At 44.1% G+C, this 27992-nt stretch overlaps 1 pseudogene; it reads right to left on the bottom strand.

The window, feature by feature from the left end:
* Window positions 1–12: 12 nt before the first annotated feature.
* Window positions 13–27303, bottom strand: LOC116522185 (annotated as a pseudogene).
* Window positions 27304–27992: the final 689 nt, after the last annotated feature.

Genomic DNA, 27992 nt, shown 5'->3' with positions numbered 1-27992 from the left:
AAAGAACCTGGCATGCCTTAAGCCATTTTAATTGGGGTTATTGGGGATGGGAGTTAAAATCAGGCAGAGACCAGGGACTGGATAACCAGGGTGCCCTGGGTGTGCGGACAAAGCCATGTCAAATAATACACATCATAAAACTTCTATTAACGCGGACAATTAAAAGTGGACTTCATGAGGAGGTTTCCTTCCCGGCATTAACTTCAGACCTCCATCGCATCCTTTCTCCCTGTCTCTTGACCCTCGAAGGGAGGGTACCTGGCCTCCACGTCAGCCCAAGTTATGTTGCCATTGGCCAGGTCGCCCACCAGGACTGGCAGCTTTGAGATCTAAAAGCAAGAACAGGTGAGATACTGATCAAGCCAGGATTGAGCGTCCATGTCCTTGAGATTCTTTCAGAATGCAGGGAAGTCATGCAAAGGGAATTGTCCAGTAGGGGGCGTTTCTCCACACCGAGCCAGACACAGCAAGGCAAACATACATATCAGAGAGAACACAACAGTGCTTTTCCAAAAGGCAACTGAGTTTTTGCCTTTGAAAATGTTTCGCTTCTGATCCAAGAAGCTTCTTCGGTTCCAACTTTGGTTCTTCAGTTAGAACTGAAGAAGCTTCTTGGATCAGAAGCGAAACATCTTCAAGGAAAAACAAAACAAGCCCAGTTGCCTTTGGGAAAAGCATCTTTGAGACCTGGATGATTGAGGGCAAGGGTGTATTTTTATTTTATGCAGATTTTACTCCCCCAACCCATGCAAAAGCTGCCTCTTTTGTCTGTATTCCCCTTCCCTAGTTGAGTTGTGAGCCGCCCTGAGTCCCCTTCGGGGGAAAAGGGCGGCATATAAATGAAATAAACTGAACTGAACTCTTGCTGGCTGCCCACAGGCCGCCTTACCTCAGCCCGTATCTGCCGCATGGAATCGCGATCTCTTAAGGTGGCTGTGTGGGGGTTCTTGTTGACGGTGTCAAAGTCAACTGTGATCCCGAACGCCACCCCGATTTCATCCGTCCTCGCATACCGCCGACCGATGGATCCAGAAGAATCATCCACTTTGTGGGAGACCCCATTCCTGGTCAGAGCTTCAGCTGGTTAAAAAAAAAAACACGGTGTGGCAGGAGGAGGGGAAAGAAAGATTAATTCATTATTACATGCATAGGACCTTGCTGATTTGTCTAGTCTGAAAAAGCTTGCATGTAGTCCTTGACATATGACCATGTTTGAACCTAGAATTATGGACCTTAAGTGGGCTATCACATAATTATGCCTGATTTTTTTTATATACATACATACATGCATACTGGTAGTTAAGTGAATTGTTGCTAAGTGAATGCATGTTCTATAAGCGAATGCATTGTCCACAATGGGCAGTGTTTGCTAGAAATCATAAGTAAATGCCAGTTTGCAGCAAAAAAAAAAAGTCATAAATCATGGCCACATTACCTGATTCTGCGAATAGCCATAAATGCAGGTCAGTTGCTGAGCAATCAATGATTGTGGGGGGACAGTAACCAGATCTTTAAAATTACTGTAATAATTTTCTCCTAATTTTGAATTATCGCTAAACAACCGGTTATAAGTCAAGGTCTCTCTGTAAAGATGAATGCAATACAAGCCACTTACATTACTGACTATGAATCTTAGCTTCTATAAGTTAAAGACAGTTTTATTTACAGGATGGTATCTTTAGAAAAACACAGCCCCTCTCGCGTCCCAAAAATACAGCATAAACTCTACACGATGTTTTAGAATTAAAATAAGGAAAAATGAATTCCGCAAGGTCTCTCCAAATGGAAACCAAACTCGAAGCCCAAAATATCCTAAAAATCTATTTTGTATTTCTTAGCATCAAATGAAAGGACAGTTTAAGGACAGCTCCATTCAAGTTTTCGGTTTTTGGTGTGTGTTCAACTCTTGTGATTTTAATTGTGTTTAATTATGTTTATAATTATAATTCTGTATAATATTTATAGCTATATATAATTCTAGACATTTTATATATTTTATTGCATCAGAAACCACCCGGAATCACTTTGGATAGCAAGATGGATGATATATAGGCTTAATGAATTCAAGATAACAATAAAATAAAATAATAAGAAATAAGAAATGAAGAGTTTTCAAAACAGTTTCCTCTCCTTCTCAATGAGGGAGAAGCTGAAAGAGCATAAAGAATTGGCCCACCTAATTTCCTATTCTTTGCAGGTCTCTAGTGTTGATAACACCATAATGCAGGGCAATACATCCAACGTGACTAATCATTGTCAAAATCCAGACATACAATACTTCCATCCCCTTACAAGTAGTCCTCGACTTACAACCATTCATTTAGTGACCATTCAAAGTTACAACACCAATTAAAAAAGTGACTTATGACTCTTTCATCCTGACGACTGTGATCAAAATTCAGACACTTGGCAACTGACTATTTATGATGGGTTGTAGTGTCCCGGGGTCACATGATCCCCTTTTGCGACCTGCTGTCAAGCCTAATTCACTTAACAACCGTGTTACTAACTTGACAACTACAGTGATTCACTTAACAACTGTGACCAGAAAGGTTGTGAAATGGGGCAAAATTTTCTTAGCAAATGTCTTTCTTATCAACCAAATTTTTTGGCTCAATTGTAACCGTAAGTCGAGGACTACGTGTAGGTCCCCTTTCCAGAAATAATTCATTCAAATAATATTTATTTACAGGGAAGCAGTTTACTTACAGAGTTCCTTCACAAACGGAATGAATTCCTGGTTCTGACTTAAAGGGAGAACTGAGCATTTGAAAGGAGCCACCACAGCAGGAAAGCTGAAATACTGGTACAAATAGAAAACAACAATCAGGCATTCAGAAAACTGGAGCGTTCCGATTTAGGCCTGTTGAGATCCACCCAGTTTGAAACATTTTTCTTCAAGGAATGTTATTAAATTATATCATAAAACACAAATGAAAATAAAGATAAGGGGAAAAAGGGGTGTAGGGGAAAAAACCCACAAAAGACAGTAACTTCCAATTCTTGTCAGTATGGTACAACAGTAAACAGCCTTAACTTTTTGCTCTGCATTTCTATACCATTTTGGTATAGTGGATAAGATGCTGATTCAGAAACCTGAAAGCAGTGAGTTCTAGTCCTGCTTTAGGCATGAAAACCAATAGAGGGACTTTGACCCAATTCCCAGGAACAATGAGTTCTAATCCCACTTTAGCCTTGAAAGGCAGCTGGGTGACTTTGGGTCTATCACCAGGAGACAGGGAGTTCTAACGTCGCCTTAGGAATGAAGCAGGCTAGGTGACTTTGGGCCAATCTGCCTCAGCCTAAGCCACCTCCCTGGACTACTGTGGGGAAATAGGAGTATTTTCATTATTTTGACTCATTTATAAAGTAGTAAAAGCAGGGTAAAAATCTAATAAATGCAGGCAATCCCCAAATTACAACATTTCATTTAGTGATGGTTTGAAGTTACAGCGGCACTGAAAAATGTGACATGACCATTTTTCACACTTACGACTGTTGCAGCATCCCCATGATCACATGATCAAAATTCAGATGCTTGGCAACTGGTTCTTATTTATGATGGTTGCAGTGTCCCAGAATCATGTGATTCCCTTTTCCAACTTTCTGATCAAGCACTCAATGTGGAATACAGATTCACTCAGCGATCCCTAACAACTGCAAGGATTCACTTAATCACTTTTATGGCAAGAAAGGCCATAAAGTGGGATAAAATTCACTTAATGAAATTCACTTAACTTTGGGTTCATAATTTCTATTGCTAAGTTGGGCTCAATTGTGGTCTTAAGTTAAGGACTAACTGTAATTCAGAGTCCCCTAGGTAAATGCCTTATTAGATGCAAGAAATCCTACCGTTCGCTGTTCATCTCCCTCTCTGATGCGGAATGTGTGCTCAAATATCGAATACATGATTCTTCCAAGCCCAAATGAAGGTTCAATCACATTGGGGACAATCTCTTCCACTGGAAAACAAAAATCAAAGATCTAATGTTTGTGGGTCAGATTCAGTAAGTTTCCAAGTTTGAGACTGTTTTTATCATCAGCATCATTAGGAGGGGGGGGGAGAGAGGGGTGGGGAGGGGGGAGGGAGAGAGGGGGGGGAGGGAGGGAGACAGAGAGAGAATTGTAACATTCTACTGCCCCCTCAAGGTGATTTTTGGCACTTCAGCTGAAGCAGCTCTATTTTTTGAACAGCTTTAGAGTGAAGATGACTTACCATGCAAGGTTTTCTGGAATCTTTTCACGCCGACCATGTCCTTTGTTACCTGAAAGGTTTTCCCTTCTGTCTCAATCGTAAATTCCCTGCCAAGGAGAGAAAGGGATGTCAAAAGGATGCTGAACTGTGGAGCTAAAGGGATATTTGGGAGCTACAACTGGTACAAAACACAACAGTTCTGGAGGTCCCTTGAGTGGCTTGTGTGACACAGTGGTTGTGTGATTCGTATTGGTTGCTGATTTCCTTCCAGGTCCAATTAAAGGTGTTGAAAGCCCTTTACGGCATGGGTCCAGGATACCTGAGGAATGTCTCACCCAATGGGATTGGCCCCACCCGTGTCAGCAGAAGGGGCATGTCACGGTCCCTGTCAGTCAAGGAATTCTGGCCAGTGAATCCAGGAGCTTTTTCTCCTGTGGCCCCCATTCTCTGGGGCAGGGTCTCTTTTGTGGGGAGATCTGCCCCCACCTTTTTGGCCTGCCAAAGGAGCCTGGTTGCCAGTTGACCGGAGTCCTGATGGGCACATCCTACTCTGGAGTTTAGAAGATCCCGCCTCCATTCATGTTTTCATATTGGTCCCTTCTTGTCTAGGTTTTTGTTAATTTTAGTGCTTTAATTCTTATTGCAGAATTAAATTAAATATTAAAATTTAATATTGTTAATGTTTAGGGAAATTCTCAACCATTCAGCTCATAGTGGTCCCAAAGGTGCTTTTTACAAAAGGCACTTTGGACTTTGTTTTTTCTTTGAAAACATTTCGCTGTTCACTCAAGAAGCTTCTTCAATTCATTGATGAGAAGTGAAATGTTTTCAAAGGAGAAAAAAACTCAAGAAAGTCCAATTGTCTTTTGGGGGAAAAGCACCTTTGGTCTGATGTTTTAATTGTTTTATTTATTTATGCTGCTATAAGTCACCCAGACTGGCTTGACAGCGAGATGGACAGATAGTTATTTAGTTAGTAAATTAGTAAATAAATAAACATGTAATAGGAAACTGGTGATGGAGGTTGCAATCCATGTACTTTGATGCTAAGAGGAAATTTCAGCTCCTCCAAAGCAAAGAGATTCCTATTAAAGATTGGCTGCACCAACAGACCCTCATTAGCTCTTAGGACTGTGCCTTGCACACCCGCCAGTTCACTTTTAGGTGGCTGCAAGTTTCTTTACAAAAAGATGCTCTTGCAAGTCACCTGGAAACTGCTGGTTATTGTTACTGGTTTAATTATCATTTCTCTGAAAGACAATCAGTCTTCTGAAGAAATTAGGCAGTTGGGTCTTCATCAATAAGTATTGTGAGATAAGAGAATGTTTTGTTTTTACAACCTCGTAATCCCTTGCATTGGGATGGAGTCAGGGCAACTTGAATGAACTTGAGCGTTTACTGGCCAGATGCCCTTCCTGGCACCTATATGGAGTTCACAGCAGATATTTTCTCCCTAACAGAGAAAAATATGTCTTGCTGCGTAAGATTGAACTTTCAACCTTCTGGGTGGAAGGCAAAAGTCTCTTGGCCAGTGATAAGATAATCAACTCCATAAAATCACACTGGATTTCCACATTTATTGGGTTGGGATGCTGGGTTTAAAAATCTTGACTCACACGGCTCCCAAAGAGACCCAGTTCTGCCAGGCTCAGCTTACCCTTTTTCGTTCAGCTGCGTCTCCATCTCACTGATGTAACACTCGTCACAGATGGCGAGATACTCCAGTACCAGCTTAGCATCCTTCTTGTACGCCTTCCCTATGGCTCCCTTGTTGGCTTCAAACTGAACAACGTTGGCGATTCTGTACAGGTGGCACTAAGGAATCCAACTGCAAGTGTGTTTGTGCACATGTGATGCCACACGCGGCAAGTAAATGCTTTTTAAAACTGGTCTTTCCCACCATTTTTTGGGGCATTTACAGGTAGTCCTCGACTTATGATCAAAATTGGAAGTAGAACTTCCGTTGCTAAGCAAGGAGGTTGCTAAGTGAGTCACACCCAATTTTACGACCTTTTCTTTACGCTTTTACAGGTAGCTTTCGATTAATGATGATAACTGGACCAGAATTTTCATTGCTAAGCAAGACAGTCATTAAGTGTGCTGCTTCAGTTTTAAGACCTTTTTGCCATGGTTATTATGTGAATCACTGCAGTTGTTAAGAGAGTCATGCAGTTGTTAAGTGAATCCAGCTTCCCCCATTCTCAACTTTCCTGTTGGAACCCAGCTTGGAAGGTCACAAATGGTGATCATGACTCCAGGATGCTTCAACCATCATAAATACATGTCTGTTATCAGGCACCCAAATTTGGATCACGAGAGGACTAGTTGTAAATTACTTTTTTCACTGCTGTTTTAAATGTGGATGGTTGCTAAATGAATGGTCATAAGTGGAGGACTACCTCTTAAGATGCAAAACTTTGATTAGGGATTGTGACTTTCCTACTCAGGCCCTGGCTGTTCTGCAGCTATTCAGTGGTTTCACAAAAATTTAGCTTTCAAATCCTGAAGTAGCTGAAGCTGCCTCTTCTCTATGCAGTCTTTCAAAACATTTGACAATTTCAACTTAAAAGAACCGGATTAGCCTCCTAAAAGGCCACCGTAATTCAGGGAAGTGAGGCAAGAGCTAGCCGCAGCATAGGGCACAAACTAGTCCTCAACATAAGACCAAAATTGACCCCGTAAGTTGTGATAATCATAAAGTGAGATACCACATGACCATACCCAAATTTCACAAACTTTTTTTGCAGTGGTCTTTGTTAGGAATATAATTTTAACGGTTGGGTTGCCAATATATAAATCATATAACAATGTTGTACCTGTTTCTTTAAATCATACTGTAAAATGTGATTGGTTGCTGTTTTCCTCAATCGGCCATAAGAGGGAGCCAGAACGACTGTTAGTTCTCTCTCTGTTTGTTAGATGCTGGGCTGATCTGAGTGTTTTTGGAAGCTGGCTGTTAGAAAGTGCCGTAAGTTTTGCAATTGCTAGCAACTTTGTATACTGGACTGATTATATGATACTGGACTATGTTATTTGGATTATCCCTTAACTGAAAGAAGTTGATGACTGTCTTAACCGTGTATGACTTGGACTGTTTGATGGACTCTGATACCTCTATTTCCACGAAAGTAAAAGCCTATTGAAACTGCAGTGTCTCTGTATGCTGGTTTGTGTGTTCTCCAACACAACTCTCACAACGCTTCGCTGCTCTCCCAACGGGGAGCTTACTTAACACTCTTTAAGCAGACGACAGATGTTAAGCAAAACCACTATGCACTATACAACTTTTTTTTTTTCTGAAAACCAAAAGTAAGAAAAGTACTTTGCAGTCATGTAACCACAGGACGCTGCAGAAAATTTCGAGTGAGGGCCACATGCTGAGTGCCCAATATGCAGCCACATGATCTGAGGGGGCATAAACCATGAATCCTACTTGTAAGCAAATTTTTCAGGGTGTGTTGCAATTTTGAATGGTCGCTACACAATTAGTTGTAAATCAAGGACTACCTGCATTGAGACAGTTGACATCTCATTTAAGGATTATGCTGGCATCACAGAACCCCTCCCCCACAAAACAGCTCTTAGCTCACAGCAGTTCCTTGATTTCATCCTAGTGGCCCCAAATGCTTGTAAAGCTCATTCACACCAAAATGGATGGAACAGCCATGGTTTTCTTTCAGAAAAGGATATCGGCTCCTTCAAAAGCTTCTCAGCAACAAGAGGGACTTTGGTGGCTCTGGCGTGGCAGGAGAGGTCGTAGCAGGAGCGATCAGCGCAGCCAACAATTTCGATCCAGCCCTGGAAAAGTAAAACAAAAACAAAAATGAAGCCTTCACTTACAGACAAATCATGATGTCCAAGCGATCCTGCACTGAGGCCAAATTCAATGCAGGACACCGCACCACAGCCAACTCTCCATGGGACAATTTAACAATTCAATTTAATTATTTAAAATAAATTTAAAATTGTTTTAATTTTTGTCATTCTCATTTCATTTTGTCCCTCCTTTTCAATCCTTTCTTTAATGATTCCATTCCATCATTTCTCTGATATTAGTGTAACTCTTGTCCTGCAGCGAGTTGTCCGGTGGTTGATTGGCTGTGTTGCTTTGTGGTGAGCTGGCCATAGAAAATTGGTGTAATGAGTTGGCCATGGTGAACTGTTATAAACCTGAGCCTAATCACAGAGAGCTGGGAGATAAGGACTGCATACAGGAAGGAGTTTAAAAGCGATTAGAAGCCATGTACTTCCTAAGGCAATCTGTTAAGAAGACCTACCTCCAGAATCTTTTATAAATTTATAATTTCAGAAGCATTTTAAAAGAGGAATTAGCAGATTTTCCTTTGGAGAGGCACCTCTTGACAATTCAACTTTGGCTTTAATCACAAGAATCACCTTAAGATGCATGTGTCCATGCATGCACCTACACGCACACACCGAGTTGGGCTTTCCACTCAAGAACTCGAAAGCTTGGCATTTTGGTTGTGGCGCAGTGGTTAGAATGCAGTATTGCAGGCTAATTCCGCCATCTGCCAGCAGTTTGATCCTGACTGGTTCAAGGTTGACTCAGCTTTCCATCCATCTGAAGTCTATAAAATGAGGACCCAAATTGTTGGGGGGGGGGAGGCTGACTCGGTCAACTGCTTAGAGAGGGCTATAAAGAACTGTGAAGAGACATATGCTACTGCTTACGTAGGAGGTTTTGGTCTCCGCATCCCAGCAGTCACAGGCGTAATGAGCCATCTCATTCTCCATGTGCTGCCGGAAACGAAGCTTCTCTGGAGAGATGCCAACTTTGATGAGGTAGAGGTAGATCCGGCCAATGAAGTATCCCAGGACAGAATTGTTGATCACACCCTGGGAAAGCAGAGAGAAGCAAAGAGGCTTTTCAAAGGAACAAAAACTATAAGGAGGTATAAAGGAACAGAAAACATTTCTCCAGAAAACTTCCCTTACTTGGCATCTCTAAGGATCCTGGCAATGCAATTCAGCAAATTCTTAGCCAGTACAATACAGAACAGAATAGGGAGGGATCTTGGAGGTCTTCTAGTCCAATGCCCTGCTCAACAGGAGATCCTATATCCGGGATGGCGACCTATGGCACGCAGAGCCACTTGTCAGGGTATGCGGGGCGTTGCCCTATCAGCTGACCAGCACGCATGCGGGCAGTGGCCAGGTGAGTTCAGCCTTTTTTAAAGCCATTTTTCGCCCTCTGTAGGCCCCTGAGGCTTTATAGGAGCCTGGGAAAGGCGAAAAGAGCCTCTCCCTCCCCCCAGAAGCCTCCGGAGGCTTTAGGAGCTTCCCTGAAGCCTCCGGAGCACAAAAAACGGCCCTATGGGCAAACCGGAAGTTTGGGAACGGACTCCGGAGGCTTCAGGGACTTTCAGGAGGCTTCCCTGAACCTGTGGACTAAAAAGGACCCTACGAGCAAACCGGAAGTCACTTCTTGTTTGTTCATAGGGTCGTTTTCAGTTCCACGGAAGCTTCCCTGAAACCTCCTGAAGGTCACTGAAGCCTCCGGAGGGCCTCCAGGGGGTGGGGGGAGGGAGGCTGTTTTCACCCTTCCCAGGCTCTTATAAAGCATCTGAAGCCTGGGGAGAGCGAAAAAAGCATGCAAAAAATGGGGAAGCGCCTCTCATGCACACATGCGCACTGGGGAGGGTCACACGTTGCATTATGGGTGTGGCACACACGTGCACAACCCCCCTGTGCTTCCCCCACTTAAGGCATGCAAGCCAAAATAGGTTCGCCATCGCTGCCCTGTACCCTTTCAGACAAGTGGCTATCCAATCTCTTCTTAAAAACCTCCAATGTTGGAGCACCCACTCTAGTCAAACCGTTCCACTGCTTAATTGTTCCTACTGCCCACTAAGAACATTTTCCTTAGTTCTAGGTTGCCTCCTTAATTAGTTTTCATCCATTGCTTCTTGTCCTGTCTTTAGCTGCTTTGGACAATATGTGGATCCCCTCTTCTCTGTGGCAGCCCCTCAAGTACTGGAAGATTAGCATCATGCCACTCCTAATCCTAGTCACCCCAACCTCCTCCCCCTCCCCCCGGTTTCACTGGGAAGGGATTTCTGTATTTTCCCTCAACATTATGAAATCTTTTCGCAGATACATTTTATGTGGGCTCCTTAGGGCACGATGAGTATTCAATTATGACTATTTTACCCTCAGTGTTTCTCAACCGAGGCAGCTTTGAGATGCGTGGACTCCAACTCCTAGAATTCCCCAGCCAGCCATGCTCTATCTTAAGCCTGCCAAGGAGCCTTCCCAGTGTGTTGCAGCCCAGGTTTCTCTGTACTTAAGCCCCCGTGGAAGATGTGTAGAGATTATGGGATTGGAAGTCCAACCCTCAGCAGGTACAGAGTTGAACCCAGCTGCTATAAATCAAACAGCTTGGCCGTTCCCATGAATTCAGGCGTTGTCTGTATCTGATTTCATTCTCCTTCCACACTGAATGTAACGAAGGGAGTCAAGAGGATTTCCTCTTGTTCACAAGAACCCCCCAGTCCTTACCTGCTCAACAGCATCCCCCAAACACATGACACGTGCTGGCTCCCCACTGGTCTGGGCTTTGGAAGAATACAAGAGGATGCGGAGGTCGGCTACATTTTGAAACTTAGGATGACATTTTTCACTGGGGTCCACAAAATGTTCAATTTCTGCCATTGTGAATTCCCTGAAGCATATAGAGAAACGTTTGAGATTGTAACTTCTCTCAATAAGTGAGCAAATCTTAGGGGGGAATAAAGACAGTCCTCGATTTGCAACTGGCTGCTTAGCAACAGCTCAAAGTTATGACTTGTCTGAAAAAGTGGGCAAAGTGGATTTAAAATTTCAACAACCAACACATCTTTTGGTCATGTGACCACACTTCAGACGCTTGGCAACACAATCATTTGCAATTGTTTGCAGCAGCCTGTGGTCAAGTGATCGAGTTTTACAATGATTTTTTTTGGGGGGGGGCTGGCAATTACTTCTGGGTTTGGCAAAACCTTGCCTATCGTGGGCTTGCACCTATGAGCACCACATTCGCTTAATGAGCCGAGGTGGCGCAGTGGTTAGAGTGCAGTACTGCAGGCCACTTCAGATGACTGTTATCTGCAGTTCAGCGGTTCTAATCTCACCGGCTCAAGGTTGACTCAGCCTTCCATCCTTCCGAGGTGGGTGAAATGAGGACCCAGACTGTGGGGGCAATTTACTGACTCAATTTGCTAAAAAATAATAATCTGTAAACTGCTTAGAGAGGGCTGAAAGCTCTATGAAGCGGTATATAAGTCTAATTAATAAATAATAAAATAATCATGGTGGTCACACAACCAACGCATTTTAGAATGCAGTATTAGAGGCTAACTGCCTCCTGCCCACTGCCAGGAGTTCAATCCTGACCAGCCGAAGGTTGACTCAGCCTCCCATACTTCCAAGGTAAGTAAAATGAGGAGCCAGATTCCTGAGGGCAATAGGTTGCCTCTGCTTAGAGAGGGGACTATGACGTTTGCCATGGCCAACTTGCTGTGAGAAAAGGGTTACACTAACATCGAACAAATAGTGGAATAGACTCATTAAAGAAAGAATGCAAAAGGAGGAAACAGAATAAAATGTGAATGGAAATAATTAAAATATTTTTTTATTTATTTAAAAAAATTAAATAGAATTGTTAAATGGAGCCAACGCAAGTTGTGCCACAGCTTTTTGGCTGTGGCAAGTTGTCCCATTCCATTAGAGAGGGCTGTAAACCACTGTGAAGCGTTATGTAGATCTAAGTACTACTGCTATCTGCTTAACGACCAGAAAAAAAAAGTTGCGAAGTCGGGTCAATATGTGACCAACCTGTTTTACAAATGTTACGATTTATGAATAGGCAGGTTGTAACTCAAACACTATGTCTTCAAAGAGCCAAATATTCAGTGTCTTCTTTGTCACACACAAAAAAAGCCCTCCCCAATGCTGCTATTCTCTGGGATGTATGATAACAAAAGATTAAAAAACAAACTCGGCACCTGCCAAGACAGCTGAGAGTGGGGATTTTTATCACTGGAGGGGAACATGGGGAGATGCAGATTCAGGCTGATAGCAGGAAAAGTGGAATTGGATGCACAAGTGCATTCTGAGGAGAAGGAGGCATTTGTAACAAAGATTATCAGTTAGTCATGTTGATCTTTAAATCTTACAGTCTATGAATTACCAGGTAGACCACAGCTTATAGGTAGTTAGAGCTAGTCCTTGACTTACCACCATTCATTTAGCAAATGTCCAAAGTCACAATGGCCTGGAAAAAGTGATTTATGATCAGTCCTCGTACTTACAACCATTGCAGCGTTCCCCCATGATCATGTAATCAAACTTCAGAAGCTTGTGCAAGTAGCGTATATTTATTTATTCTATTTATTTGCTGCTCATCTTGCTGCAAGGCAACTCTGGACAGCTTACAACAATAAAAGCAACAGAGGTAGTCTTCAACTAACAACAGTTCACCTAGGGACAATTTGAAGCTACAACAGCACAGAAAAAAAAGTGATTTATTATCACGGTTCACACTTAATGGCCATCGTGGCAAGACAAGTCATAAAATGGGGCAAAGGTTTCTTGTCTGTTAGCAACAGAAATTTTCGAAGACTACTTGTATATTACTTTAGCTTTTGTTGTGTGCCACTAGAGTCCCTTGATTGTGAGATGGGTGGCTGTAGAAATAGGATGAACCAGTAAAAACAAAATAAATACACCTATCAAATCCAGTGAGGACCATATTCCCCCCCACTCCCCCCTCTCAAATTTTCAGAGCAATTACCTGACCCTGATGAGACCTGAGCGAGGAGAGATTTCATTCCGGAAAGAATTGCCAATCTGAGCAGCAGCAAAAGGCAGTTTGCCTTGGTTGAATTCCAAAAGACGTTTGAAGTTCAGAAAGATTCCCTGGGCGGTTTCTGGCCTCAAATATCTATCAGAGGGGGTGGGATGTGGGGATGTGGGAAACAATAATTGGAAGAAAGAAAGCAGGAACGCTTAGCAGCTGATAGCAAGACAAGACAGCCTAGCTTCCCAAATGTAGCCCCGTGAAAACCTCTCCTACCATGAGGAACTAAATAGTGGAACAGGTGGTCCTCAACTTACAAGCATTTGTTTAGTGACCACTTGAAGTTACAATGGCACTGAAAGTGACTTACAAGCACTTTTCGCACTTATGACTGTTGCAGCATCCCCATGATTACATGATCAAAATTCAGGGGCTTTATTAATGATATTGCAGTGTCCTGGGGTTACGTGATTCCCTTTTGTGACCTTCTGACAAACTAAGTCGATGGGGAAGCCAGATTCACTGTTATAAACGTAACAACTGAAGTATTTCACTTAACAATTGTGGCAAAAAAGGTTATATAATGGAGCAAAACTCACTCTACAGCTATCTTGTTTATACTCTATTGGGGTCTTAAGTCGAGGACTACCTGCAATAATAATAACTGCTCTGACAGAGCCCAGTAAATGATTCCCACTCTCACTTCGCTTTGCCCTGAGCCACTAAAGCAGAGTTCCTGAGACAAGTGGACTTCAACTCCCAGAATCCTCCTGACTATCTGAAATGTAAATCCCCTGGTATTAGCCTTGTTAGATCTTCCCAAAGCCCGAGGAAACTACAAGGCACAGTTTTGGAGGCTGTCCACTGGCACACCTTGCTGTTTCTTTCCTCTTTGGATGGATGGGCCATCCTGTCCACCAGAATGAAGCAACGATCCCCAGATTCTCCCTCAAATAAGGAAACTCAACCAGCTGGAATTACAAATGCAGGGACAAATTCAAATCCAGTAAAACCCAAGCACCCTCTTTCTCCCCCCCTCCACCCCATTTTCATACAGCCACATACCCAGCCATGTTTCCTCCTGGGCCAATAGAGGTCTTGAACATGAGATTGAAAGACACCGGAGCAGTGAGGTCATTTCCTGTTAGGGGGGACTTCACATTGTAATTGACAAACAGATCCGCAAGCTGTTCCTGATTGTAGTTGTCCAGCTAGCAGGAAAGAAAAGACCGTCTTATTTACCCAGGAACATACAATTCAGCCCAATAATGGTAGTCCTTGATTTAGAACAGTTCATTTAGTGACCATTCAAAGTTACAATGGGACTGAAAAAAGTGTCTTAGGACCAATTTTTCCCATGTATGTCTGATGTAGAATCCCCATGGTCATGTGATCAAAATTCAGACTCTCTTTGGCAAACTTCCGGTGGGCAAAGTCAATGGGGATTCAGAATAGGCCGGATTCGTTTAACAACCATGTGACTAAATTAACAACTGCAGTGATTCACTTAACAGCAGTGGCAAAAAAGATAGTAGGAATGGGAGAAAACTCACTTAAGAACTGTCTCGCTCAGCAAGAAATTTGGGGTTAAATTGTAATCATAAGTCAAGGACTACTTATGCTATTATCCTTGTTCTCCTTTTGGAAATCTATCGGTGCACCCCCCCCACCCCACTTGGAAAGCAAGGGCCACTGAGGGCTTATTTAACCGACAGAAAAACCACAATACACAGATGTTTTATAAAAGCCTTTTCGCAACAAAAAAAAAACGTACGACCAGAAGCAGCTCCTGGGCTGTTTCAAAATATATGCTGTGCAGAGAGTCTCTCAGAGGTCCCTGGGATCACAATCACAATTTCTGGGCTACGAGAGAGCCATTTCTGCTTGCTGACTGACCTGCGTGATCACGCTCTCCATTTCCATCTTTTTCTCCGCGGTGCACTTCTTGTCTGACATCATCTTCTGTAAATGGGCTGCAAAAAGAGAGAAGGAAATAAGTCTCCATAAGTAATTTTTCCCCCTTTTAGTCAATCAATCGGAACAGAGCCGGAAGGGACTCTGGAAGTCTTCTAGTCCAATCCCCTGCTCCAGCAGGAGAACATGTACAATTTAAGACAACTGGCTGTCTAGTTTTTTTAAAAAAAATCTCCAGTGATGAAGCACCCACAACTTCTGAAGATAAGATGTTCCACTGGTTAATTGTTCTCACTATTAGAAATTTTTCCTTAGTTCCAGATTGCTTCTCCCCTTGATTAATTTCCATCCATTCCTTCTTGTCCTGCCTTCAAGTGCTTTGGGGAAGAAACAACAAATGGAAACTAATCAAGGAGAGAAAAGCAACCTGGAATTAAGGAGAAACTTCCTGACAGTAAGAACAATTAACAGTGGAACGACACTGCAACAGGATAGTTAGAACTCGAGCATTTACTGGCCGGATGCCACCTATGCAGAGTTCCCAGCAGAGATTACTTATTGCAGCCAGTGAGAGAACTATCTGAAGCTACCTAGGATCAAATTCACAGCCTCCTGATTGCAAGGCAAAGCTCCACCTCTAAGCCACCATGATGCTCCCATAGGTAATCATGGAGCCTGCACAAATACTGAGAAGTGATATGCTTCTTAGATAAGTTTCTTAGATAAGAAATATCAGAGATGTTTTCTTCACAGGCCATTCTTCAACATACAGGTAGTCCTTGACTTACGACTAGAACTGAGCTCAAAATTCCCATTGCCAAGCAAGGCAGTAGTAAATTGGGGACTATGTGCTATCTTTATCCCAAGGTGCTTTTTTCCCCCCCAAAAGGCAACTGGATTGTTTTTTTCCCCTGAGGAAGAAGAAATTTTGCTTCTCATCCAGAAGCTTCATCGGTTTCTGGCAGGATGGTGAGCTTATGGATGGATTAGTTCTGACTGGACTGGGGGATGGGGATCGCATTCTTTGCAGTCCTCTGGTCGTTAGTACTCCCCTCGAGAGCTCTTGAGGCCATTTGGGGCTTTATCTGTGCCCTCAGAATCACTTGAATCAGGATGCAACTAGAATTTTCTTAGGACTACTGGAAGGGCTGCATTGTAAAGAGGAGACAGGTGGTGTCGTATCCCTCCTCCTGTTAACATAAATGGCTTCTTTCAAACCAGCAGTATTTTCTGTCCAGAATGGGACTTTTTTGTCTTCGAAAGTATTCTTCCTCAAGGGGAAAAAAAGCAAAGTCCCGTTCCCTCTTGAAAAAGCACCTTGGAATGGTGATCTGGATGACTGAGACTCTCCAGACATTTTGCTGTCTTTTCATTCTTATCTGTAAGGTACCAACAGTTTGCTGTGGAATGGAGTGGATGTTAGGACAAGAAGAAGACACAGACAGATCCTAAACATCAATGTAAGCTGGTCTTAGGATGGAATTAGACAGAGACAATGAAATAACACAAAGCATACCCTTCAGGAGGTGATCAGCTCGGAAGCATTCTCCACTTTTACATCTTTCACCATGAAGTCTGCAAATTTGTCCACATGTCCAGAGGTCCTGTGAGGAAAAAATACCGATATTATCCAAAATAGAGTGAACACTAGTAACTTAGACATTCATTCCCATGGCTTGTAGTCAAAATCAGTCCCTTGGCAATCGGCATGTATTTATGATGGCTGCACTATCTTAGGGTCACATGACTTGTTTTCAAAAACACCAGCCTAGGGCTTCTGGTTGGCAAAGTCAATGGGAGGAAGCTAGATTCACTTAACAACTGTTTGATTCACTTAATAACTGCAGTGGTTTTAAGAAGAGGACAGGACAGCCACTTGTCTGAAATGGTATAGGGTTCTCCTGCTTGAGCAGTGGGTTGGACTAGAAGATCTCTAAGGCCCCTTCCAGCTCTGTTATTCTGATTCGCTTAGCAATTGTGGCAAAAAAATGGTTGAAAAAGTGCCATGACTCATTTAACACAGTCTTGCTTAGCAATAGAAATTCTGCTCCAACTGTGGTCGTTAAGGTTGAGGACCACCTGAATTAAACTGTTTAACCAGGAATTACTGATATTTCCTTGTACTTTACTAGCTACCTTGTTTCCCCCGAAAATACCTGAAACTAAGGGCTTGTCACATTTTCACATGGGCAAAAATATAAGCCCAACCCCGAAAATAAGCCCCCTGGACAACCCCTCCTCTGGCCAGGCAGAGCACCGCTCACTGACCTAGAGGTATCCGAAGGTGCCAAGCCGCTGGAGCTGGGGGGAGGGGGGGGAGAGAAAGGCGCTCACGTTGCTTGCCGCCTTCGGGATACCGCTAGGTTGGAGAGTGGCGTTCTGCCTGGCCAGAGGAGGGGAGTTGCCAAGAGGTTGCTCCCTTGTGAGCAGGCTCCCAATGAGTCAGGCACAGCCTCAGGGGCGAAGCAGCCATGAAGTGACCCAACTCATGAGCAGCCACCCGGCAAACCCCCTCTCCAGCCGGGCAGAGCGCCATTCACTGACCTAGGGGATATCCCTAAGGCTGGCAAGCCACATGGCGCTCTGCCCGCCCCCCCAGTTCCCACGGCTTGGCACATTAGGAATACCCCCTAGGTCAGTGCCTGGAGCTCTGCCCAGCTTGAGAGGGCGGTTGCGCGAGCGCTGTTCGCCCTCAGCAAGGCATGCCTCCCAGCCTCACTATGCCCTGGCCCAGTTCTTCCTGCAGGGCCAGGGTGCCCGCTGTCACCGTGCTCCAAGCATAACTTCTTCTCCGGCTCCAAACTCCAAAACTCAGCTGCCGAGTCTTCCAGCAGCAACCAGTCTAGAAGTGCGCTCTATGATTGTAGGCTGGCTGCTGAAAGACTCTCGTCTGGAAGACTCTCTCTGTCCGGCAGCTGGCCACAACCATAGAGCGCACTCCTAGAGCAGCTGCTGCTTGAAGACTCGGCAGCCGAGTTTTGGAGTTTGAAGCTGGAGAAGTTATGCTCGGAGCGCGGCATAGTGTGGCTGGGAGACATGCTTGCTGGGGGTGGAACAGGCACTCATTCAACCTTTCTCCAGCCGGGCAGAGCTCCAGGCACTGACCTAGGGGGTATACCTAATGTGCCAAGCCGCGGAGCTGGGAAGCAGCCAGAGCACCATGTGCCTTGGCACCTTAGGGTTACCCCTAGATCAGTGAATGGCGCTCTGCCTGGCTGGAGAGGGGGTTGCCAGGCTGTTGCTCGTGAGTGTGGTCACTTCATGGCTGCTTCGCCCCTAAGGCTGTGCCCGGCTCTTGGGGGAGCCAGTTCACAAGGGAGCAGCTGCCCGGCAACCCCAAAATAATAAGCCCTCCCCCTATAATAGCTCAAGGCCATATTTCATGGGGCAAAAAAAAATAAGACCCTATCTTATTTTTGGGGAAACATGGTACACTGTAGGTTGAAAGGGTCTTTTCCTCTTTAGTACCAATCTGCAGAAACACCTATAACAACATTACCCCTGCTGCTTTTTCCCTACATTTAAAAGACATTAATTTTTCATTCATGTTTTTGTGACATTGGTTTCTGTATCAACTCATGAATATGAATTGCATCTGCAGCATGATTTCTCTATATTTTAAGATATTAATAGCAATAGTACATAGACTTATATACCGCTTTAGTGCTTTACAGCCCTCTGTATAAGCAGTTTACAGAGTCAGCCTTTGCCCCCAATAATCTGGATCCTCATTTTAACCAATCTTGGAAGGATGGAAGGCAGAGTGAGTCAACCTTGAGCCGCTCAGGATACAACTGCTAGCTGTGGCAGTGAGTTACCCTGAAATACTGCATTCTAACCACTGCACCACAAGGTTCCATAAATCATTTTTTTTCATGATATTCTGTGACACTGTTTCTGTATCAACTCACAAACCATGTTTTGCTAGGTTTATGTAACAATGACTATGCTGGCATGTGGGGAACACCAAGTTGAGGACGCGCAGTCTTAGATATTTGTGTATATTCATAAGGAGCCTTACATAATAAAGAGCCCTGGTGGCAATTGCACTATTGCAGGCAAACTCTGCATTCCCACAGCCTGGAGTTCGATTCTGACCAACTCAAGGTTGACTCAGCCTTCCAAGATTGGTAAAATGGGACCTAGATTGTCAGGGGAAATAAGCAAATAATGCTTTTACAGATAGTCCTTGACTTACAACCACAATTGCGCCAAAATCTCTTGTTCCTAATTCAGACATTTGTTAAGTGGGTTTTTTTCCCATTGTGCGACCTTGCTTGCCATGGTTGTTAAGTAAATCATTGCAGATGTTGTTAATAATACTAGTAAATTAGTGAACCTAGATTCCCTATTGATGTTGCTTGTCAGAAGGTCACAAAAGATACTGCAACAGTCATAAATATGTGTCAGCTGCCAAACACCTGAATTTTGAGCACATGACTGTGGGGATGCTGCAACAGTCATAAGGGTGAAAAACGGTTCCACCACAAATCCGCGAAGCCCTTATCCGTGGAGACATAAGCGTGAAGACTAATTCGCGCCGTTCGAAGCGCTAAGGAAAAACGCGACCCTACTGCGATGACATAATCGCGGAGGGCAAACTCCACGCATTCCCAAGCACTCAGTACCCTAAACCTAACCCTAAAACAAACCCCTAAAACCTAATCCTAACCTTACCTTAATGAATCGGCTTTATGCCGTGGCGCCGTTTTAAAGCGACCTTCTGTTGCCGCGCTGTTGTCGCGGGTTGGTGATGTCGCGGCTTTAGTGACGCAATTTTATCACCGCTATTTTGACAAGCGCAGTTTTGTCGTGCCACGGTGAAAAACACCATGTCACTTTTTTCCAGTGCCGTTGTAACCTTGAACATCACTATATGAACTGTTGTAACTTGCTTGCTACTGTTCAAGCACCCATAGACTGCTATAAAGGATTATAGTAATCCTTAGAAAGATCTGATCACAGGGACCCATATAATTTTAATGCGAAACAAGCATGAAATAAAGTTTTCAACTTAATGAAACTATTCCTGGAGAAATCTATCTAAAATGAGGACCCAGATTGTTGGGGGGAAATAGGCTGATTCTGTAAACTCTTAGAGGGGGCTTTAAAGCTAAGTGCTATTGTTGTTAATATTGCTTGGATCAGCCCTGCTGCTCATCCAATTCAGCAGTCTGCTCTTACAGGGACCCATCAACTGCTCCCAAAATCCACAAGCAGAGGGACTTCAAAGGCTAATAACAGTCCTGGTCTCCAGGTCTTCCGTCAATTGTTCAATCCTTTTTTTAAGCCAATTAACTGGTCACTATCAACGCATGGCACAGTAGTGAATTCTAAAGCTGAATTATCATTGTATTCCTTTAGTCTGTCCAGATTCTCCCAGCAATCCGATTCACTGGGTCACTTCTGATTGCAATAGTTTTTGGAAGAAGAAAACAGCTTCTCGTTTTCCACTTGATCCCTATTATGCTTAATTTTGCGCACTTAAATCATGTTCCCTTTTGTCTGCTTCCTTTCCAAATTACAAGGCTCAGTTATTGCAATTTTTCCTCCTAGGGAAGCTGCCTCAGTCTGTGGATCACCTGAGTTAGCCACCTTGGATCCATCTTTAGTTCTACTTCTATGCCTTTGTTGTTGTGGCAACCAGAAAGATATAATATTCCAGATGCAATCACATGATTTAATTTTAGGCCAGACAGATCACATTTTGTAATAGAGAGATAATATTCTCTGAGAAGGAGAACTGGGTTTGTAAAAAGTTACAGTAGGAGATGATTTTAAAAAATGTTTAAAGAGATTGAGTATTTGCAAAGCTAGCTTTTACGCCGAGAAGGTCTGTGCTTACTTCAGAACAGCTTCAGGCGTCAGCATGGTACAATCTATCTCAAAAATCTGCTCTTCCTGGATGAAGTGCTGCCTCCAGGCTTGTATTATGTTGTTCTTCAAGCACAACCCACAGGACCAAAGTCATACAAGCCACTCACTCCTGCAAGACACAGAACAGGTAAACACAAATCCTCAAACACTGTAAATAGCATCTTCTGTTCAATCTGATGGAGGGAAGGGATAAAAGAGGAAGGAGAAGAGGAAGAGGGGAGTGAGGCAGAAGAGTGAGGACTAGATGGGAGAGAGAGACAAGGGGGGAGGGAGGGAGGATGGAGAAGAGAAAGAGGCAGAAGGAGAGAAAAGGAAGAGGAGAAGAGTCAGAGGGAGGAGGAGTAGATGGGACGGAGGGAGTTACTAACTTTTGGAATACTAGGGAATCAATCAGATTGTCAGAACACAAACTTATACCTAGCCTTATGCAGAGAGGTCTGTGCTTAGTTCAAGCTACAGGTGACAGAAAACTGAGCTTCTTCTATTGTTCTTATGAAATTATAAACATTAAGGGTTATATTACATCCATCATGTTGTCTGTGAGGGAAAAGAAAAACATTATGTCCCTACGTGCCTCTACCTCTCTTCATGGGAGAAAGAAATCACTCTTTCAGGTGAGTCCAGCAGTCCAGCTTTAATGCATGGTTTCATTATTTCAAGGTTAATTTTTCCTTTGTGTTTATTTATTTATTAAACCAATTTATACAGCTGCCCAACTCACATACAGTGATATAGGGCAGTGTCAAACAATAAAATAAGTAATATAAAACAAAGGTTTTTTTTAAAAAAACCTGTATTTAATATTTTCCCTTTCTTTGAGCTGGACTGAGAACATTAGAATATCTATTGCTAATTAAATATTTTCATTTATAAACATATTAAGTATTTTTTAAAAAATAAATGACACACGTTATAAAACTGACAGCTAATTACAAGGAAGAATGTCATTGTGCTGTGGAGAGGTACAGTACCTCCATAAATAGAAAATGCTTGGTCGTAGAAAAAATCTTCGTTTCAAGGTATCTTCCATTTTAAGCCTGTCCACAATGTCATCCTTAGGCTGCAGAGCCAGCTCCTAAAAAATCAAACACACAGAGGCCATGCGCACCCACGATATACAATTATACTTTACATACGTGGATAATTTGCAACATATCAAATGATGCCCAGAAAATCAACAGGAATAGAGCTAAAAAATTTTTGGGGGGGAGGGATGTTTGAGGGTGTTCCATAAGATGGGCATCATGGTGGAAAAAAACCATTTCCTGAACATCCTTAACAGACATCCTTACGACTTTTGCAGCATCCCCATGGTCGTGTGATCAAAATCCAGATGCTTGGCACTAACTCATATTTATGAAGGTTTCAGTGTCCCAGGGTCATGTGATGCCTTTAAGCGACCTTCTGAGAAGTCAAAGGGGAAGCCAGATTCACTTAACAACCGTGTTACTACTTCATGATTGCAGTGATTCACTTATTAAATGGGGCAAAATGCACTTAACAAATGTCTCGCAGCAATAGAAATGTTGGGCTTAATTGTGATCGTAAGTCGAGGACTACCTGTATTTTCAGAAAGGGAGCATAGGAACCTATTCCAAACAAGCAGAAAATGATAGATACCAGCAAAGTGGTATTATCTGATGGAAGTCAGGAAGCACCAATGGCTGCTGCAATCCTAAATTACAAGTTGAGCACAAGGGCCAGACGGAAGCTCAGAAAATTTGTTTCTCATGTAATTAACTTCATCTCTTTCTTCCACTCGAAATCCTGGATATCAGTTTTTATATGCAGTTATCAGGACTTGCCAATCTCAACCCAACTATAGGAGCTGTCTTATTGCAACTGCCATAATTAAAATCAACGGGATTTTAGTGTAACTGTATTTCATTAAAAATGAGGATTTTGTGTGTCTGTGTGTGACTTTGCTAAGGAACTGGGAGAAGTGTAGAATCTTGCTGCCTATTTTATCCTGCTGATACGAAATTCTGAATTAACATTTTATGGGTGAAATAACCCATTTACTCTGGATAAAATGAACAGGAAGTTGAAGACTCACCTTGGCTTCTAGGAGTCTCTTCCGAGCTTTGAGCTCAGCCACAGCTTTGTCCAACATCCATCTGAGGAGCCTGTCATCCTTCAACTTTCGAACAAACTCTCCTGGGGAAAAACAATCGTTCAGAGATGAGGTTTAGGCCATGTAATCTTAGAGTTCACCTCTTGTGGGCATCAAGACGGGACAGAAAACATAATTCAAGGATCTGGACTGATAGCTGTCTACCCTCTGCTGAAACACAGAACAATCCTATAAACTTGGTATGGGGGAGAAAGTGCACAGAGACCAAAATAAATAATGCAGCAAGACAGATAGCAAAAAAATTAATAAATAACTTTCTAACTTCTGATAGATGTGAAATAGAATAAGAGCAATCATGAAGGTGATTTCATTTTACAATCAAACCCAAGACCTTGCCTTGAACTTCAGAACAATCATAGTTACAAGAGCACTGAAAATGTGACTTATGACCATTTTCCTAGTCACGACCATTGCAGCATCCTCATCATCATGTGTTCAAAATTCTCACGCTTGGTTCATTTGCATGATGGGTGCTGTGTCCCAGGGCCACATGTTCTTTCTCCTTTTGCAACTTCCTGACAAGCAAAGTCAATGGGGAAACCAGATTCATTTAACAACCGGGTTACTAACTTATCAACTGCAGAGATTCATTTAACAAAGAAAGGCGTCACTTAACAAATATTTTGCTTAACAACAGAAATTTGGACTAGAGGGTTGGACTAGAACACCTCTGAGTCCCTTCCAGTACTGTTCTGATTAATTGATTGATTGATGACATTATCCATTCAGTTATATCAGGCTCTTGGCAATTCTACGGCCTGGATCTCTCCACAAGAGGGCAACTCTAAATATGACAAACCAACAAACCTAACAATGCAGCTGGAAAGAAAGAAGTCTGCCAATTCTAAGAACTGCCTCTATTTTTAAAAAGAAAGCTGCCTTTGCAGGCAAACGTGGCAGGAGGAGGGAACTGAAAGGTTTTTTTTTTTTTTTTTAAGAGATTGATTGAAGGAAAGGGAAGACAAGCGTAGCTCTTGCAGGAATCAACACTGTAAATCTGCAGTGCTCTTTATAAGAGTGAAAGCAAAATCGAAGGAAATCCTGGGTAAAGCATATGCCTTTTGAAGGGACCAGAGATTCTAATATCTCTTCAAAGCAGCAGAGAAAAAAGAACTGAGTGAAAAGTGGAAGGAGGGAAGGGTCATGGGACACCCCTTTTTGAGAGCCCCGCATATTGATGTGGCAACTTTTAGTGCAGCTTTGTCCTATGTATAACAAGCAGAAGGATCCACCCTTTAAACAGTTTTTTATTGCAGCAGGCACCATTGCAGCAGGAAAACATTAACTCATCCCAATCACACTGATCTCTGATCAAGGAGATCCTCCTGGGTGCATTCAAAAGAGCTCTACTTCCTGCCCACTGAAACGAGAAGGGTGACTTTACAGCAGTTCTTCTCACTTTGGCAACTTTCAGATCAGTGAACTTTCAACTCCTAGAATTTTCCAGCGAGCATGGGGAATTCTGGCAGTTGAAGTCCACCCATCTGAAAGTTGCCAAGGTAGATAACACTGCTCAGAACAAAGACTGAAAACTCACTACAGATAGTCCTTGACTTATGACCATAATTGAGCCCAGAATTTGTTGTTAAATGAAACATTTTATGACTTTTCCTTGCCACGGTTGTTAGTGAATCAATGCAGTTGATAAGGTTAAGTGAATCTGGCTTCCCCATTTGCTCATCAGAAGGTCATGAATGGAAACACATGGCCCTGGGAGATAGCAAAAGTCGTAAATATGAACCAGTCGCCAAGCATTTGAATTTTATCACATGATCATGGGGATGCTGCAAAGGTCATAACAATGAAAAACAGTCCTAAATGAACTGTTGTAGTCAGGGCTTCATCTGACAGACCAGGAGCCTCTCTTGGCAATGTTACATCACACTGTGATTCTCCAATTCCATCCTGATCAACCTGGTTTTTTTTTTTTTTTAAATTGCCTTAACTGCACGAAAAAAGCAGGAGTGTTTTCTATGAAAAAATTCATAGGCTTTCAAGGGTTAAGCCCATTCTGTTCATTCTTCGTAGGCTTCCAAGCTCTGATCCAAGCTCCTGGTTTTTTTTTTTCCCTCCAAGACTTCTTGTAGCTCAATCAGTTTTTGGGAGGTACATGATGATTCAGAAAAAGACAAAGCTTATTCCAATTAAAATGCTACCAATCCTGTTCCCTAAAGACACCAATGCATTTCCCCCTCTGATTAGCTAAGCAAAAAATAAGAGGCACATGGGGGAATTCTACAGGAACAGAACTATCCATTTAACTAAGTGTAAATCTTAAATAAATAAATCTACAGTTTCTAGTTCTCAACTTGCGGTGGTTCAAATTTACAATAGCCTTGGAAAATGTGACTTATGACCTTACACCTCTCTCTACAGTCATGCAATTGCAATTCTGGCTCTTGGCAACCTGCTTACATTTACGACGGTTACAGCGTCTTGCGGTTACTGATTAAAATTAGTGACATCCCCAGTCTGACAAGCAAAATCATATGGGAAAGCATATTCACCCAAAGACTGTGTGACCCATTAACAACCATGTAATGACATGACATGACTCTAATGTCATGACTCACCTAATGACATCTGACTGAAATTCCAGTCCCAAGTAAAGTCATAAAACAAGGGCTACCTGCATAGTACCTTTTGCTTAGGTGTCACAACTTGGCAGTCAAGCAAAACCCAGCCTTTTAAGAGTAGCAATTACTGCCTGAGAGGCTCGGTTAAGATATAAAAAGCAGATCCAAGGAAAGGAAATTTTAAACTACAATTGGAAAAGGCCATTTCTCTCTCAAAGGAAACAAAAGGCTACATCAGGAAAATGGATGAAACGCAGCAAAACTTCAAGAACACCTACAATTCTGGGGATAGATTTCTGAGGTCAAACTTAGAAACCGAGCAAAGGTCACACAGGGAGATCAGTTACGGAGAAGACAGAAGCACATTATCAACATTATCTTCCAAGCCCAAGAAGCCAATTCACGATTATATACCCAGGAGCACAGAAGGGAGCAGTTTTGTTGGGGGCCAGCCAAGTCAGCCTTTTTTCAATAAAAGCCATTGGATTTGCTCTTCGGAAGTGACCCTGACTGACCCTGGGGAGGTGAGAGGACCTCAAATGACAGATAAGGCACTGCAGGATAGCCATGGCCTGAGGAAGGGCAAGCAAAGGGGGGGGGGGAGGGAAAACAGTGCTAACAAAGATAAGAAAGATTTATTTCTAGCAACTATCCCGCTTCATCAGAGCAGGTCAATCTGATTTAATGGGAGGGGAGGGGGAAGTGTTACCAACTGGCCCATTTCAAGAAATAAAATGGTAATTATTTAAGGAGGGGGGTGGGATCTCCCTAAAAGCCTTAAGATCCAGCTCCCTCCCCCAAATCATGCAAATTTGATTTTTTTTTTTATTTTGTTTTAAGCAAGGGCAGAAGATTTTTTTTTTTAACTTTAACAAGCTGGAAAGGGACCTTGGAGGTCATTCTAGCCCAACCTCCCGTCCAAGCAGGAGACTTTACCCCATTCCAGACAAACGGTTGTCCAGTCTCTTCTTGAAAAACCCTCCTGTTGGAGGACCCAAAAGTTATGGAGGTTCCTTGATTCAGAACCTTATTTGCCCCCAAAACTCATTTCTTAGCATATGGCCTCCCAGGGACACATAGCTGACTCCAACTCCCATGTTCCCCAGCCAACGCGGATGGGAGCTGTAGCCGGCCACATCTCGATGGGAGGAGCCCCTTTGCATAAGGGGAGGGGGGGGGGAGCCGCCTCAAGGGCTTACGTAGACTCTCCTCCCGGTGAGACCCCCTGAGGGGGGGGAGGGGGGGAGGTGCATCCCCCGTCATCCCCTGCCCTCCCCCCGGATGTGATCGGAGGGAGGGAATCCTCAGGTCAGGGGAAGGCCCATCTCTCCCGAGTTCCCCCACCCACCCACCCACCCAAGATCGGCGGGGACTTCCGCGCCCATCCTCCACAGACGGGACATGTAGTCGGATTTTCCCCGCCAGGCGGCCTCACCTGCTGCCGCACCGCCTGCCTGAGCGGCGCCAGGAGCGCTTCGGCGGCGGGTCCGTCCATGCTGGAGACGATGCCGGGGCCGGGATCCGGCGAGGTCGGGCGGCGAGAGAGGTGCCGGGTGCTGGAGGAGGCGGCGGCGGCGGAGGATGAGGAGGATGGGCGGGCCGCGTGGAGCGAGGAGCCGGGCAGGAGGGCGGCCACAAGGCGGGCGCTGCTGCTGCTGCTGACGAGGAGGAGGCGGCCGATCGAGACACTAAAGCGCCACGGCATGGAGCGGCGCGGCCGAGGGCGGGCAGGCGGGCCGAGGGGCAGGCGCGGCCCTCCGCATGATGAAATCGCGGCCTCCTCAGCTCCGCCTCAGCCGGCGCAAGGGGGCGGAGGTGCGCATGCGCGGGGGGGGGCGCTCGCGGCCCAGCGGCGGTTCCTGGTCGGCGCGCGCGCCAGCCGCAGGAGAGGAGGCGGGGCGCACGCGCGGGAGCGAGAGAGAGAGAGAGAGAGAATGGGAGGGAGGGGAGAGCAAGCCCCGCCCCTCTTCTGCGCCCCTCCCCGCCTTAAGAGAACAACAGATCGTCCTCGACTTACGACCGACATTGAGCCCCCAAATTTCTGCAGCTAAGCCAGACACGTTACATGAGTTTTCCCCCCCCCCCGCCTTTTACGACCTTGCTTGTCACAGTTGCTAAGCGAATCACCGCAGTTGTTCATTTAGCAACCCAGCGGTTAAGTGAGTCTGGCTTCCCCGTTGACTTTCATTGCTGACGAATGTATTTTTTCAGCTGGTCCAGAATGCAGCCGCGCAAGCAATCGTGGGTGCACCTCATTTCACCCACGTAACACCTATCCTCCGCGAGCTGCACTGGCTGCCTGTTGATCTCCGGGTGCGCTTCAAGGTGCTAGTTGTCACCTACAAAGCCCTTCATGGTATTGGATCTGGGTACTTGAGAGACCGCCTCCTGCCAATTACCTCCACTAGGCCAATAAGATCCCATAGATTAGGCCTCCTCCGAATTCCATCAGCCGGCCAATGTCGACTGGCAACTACCCGGAGGAGAGCCTTCTCGGTG

The sequence above is a fragment of the Thamnophis elegans genome, chromosome Z (genome assembly GCF_009769535.1).
Source record: "Thamnophis elegans isolate rThaEle1 chromosome Z, rThaEle1.pri, whole genome shotgun sequence".
Classification (NCBI taxonomy): Eukaryota; Metazoa; Chordata; class Lepidosauria; order Squamata; family Colubridae; genus Thamnophis; species Thamnophis elegans.
This window is presented reverse-complemented; position numbering and strand designations above follow the sequence as displayed.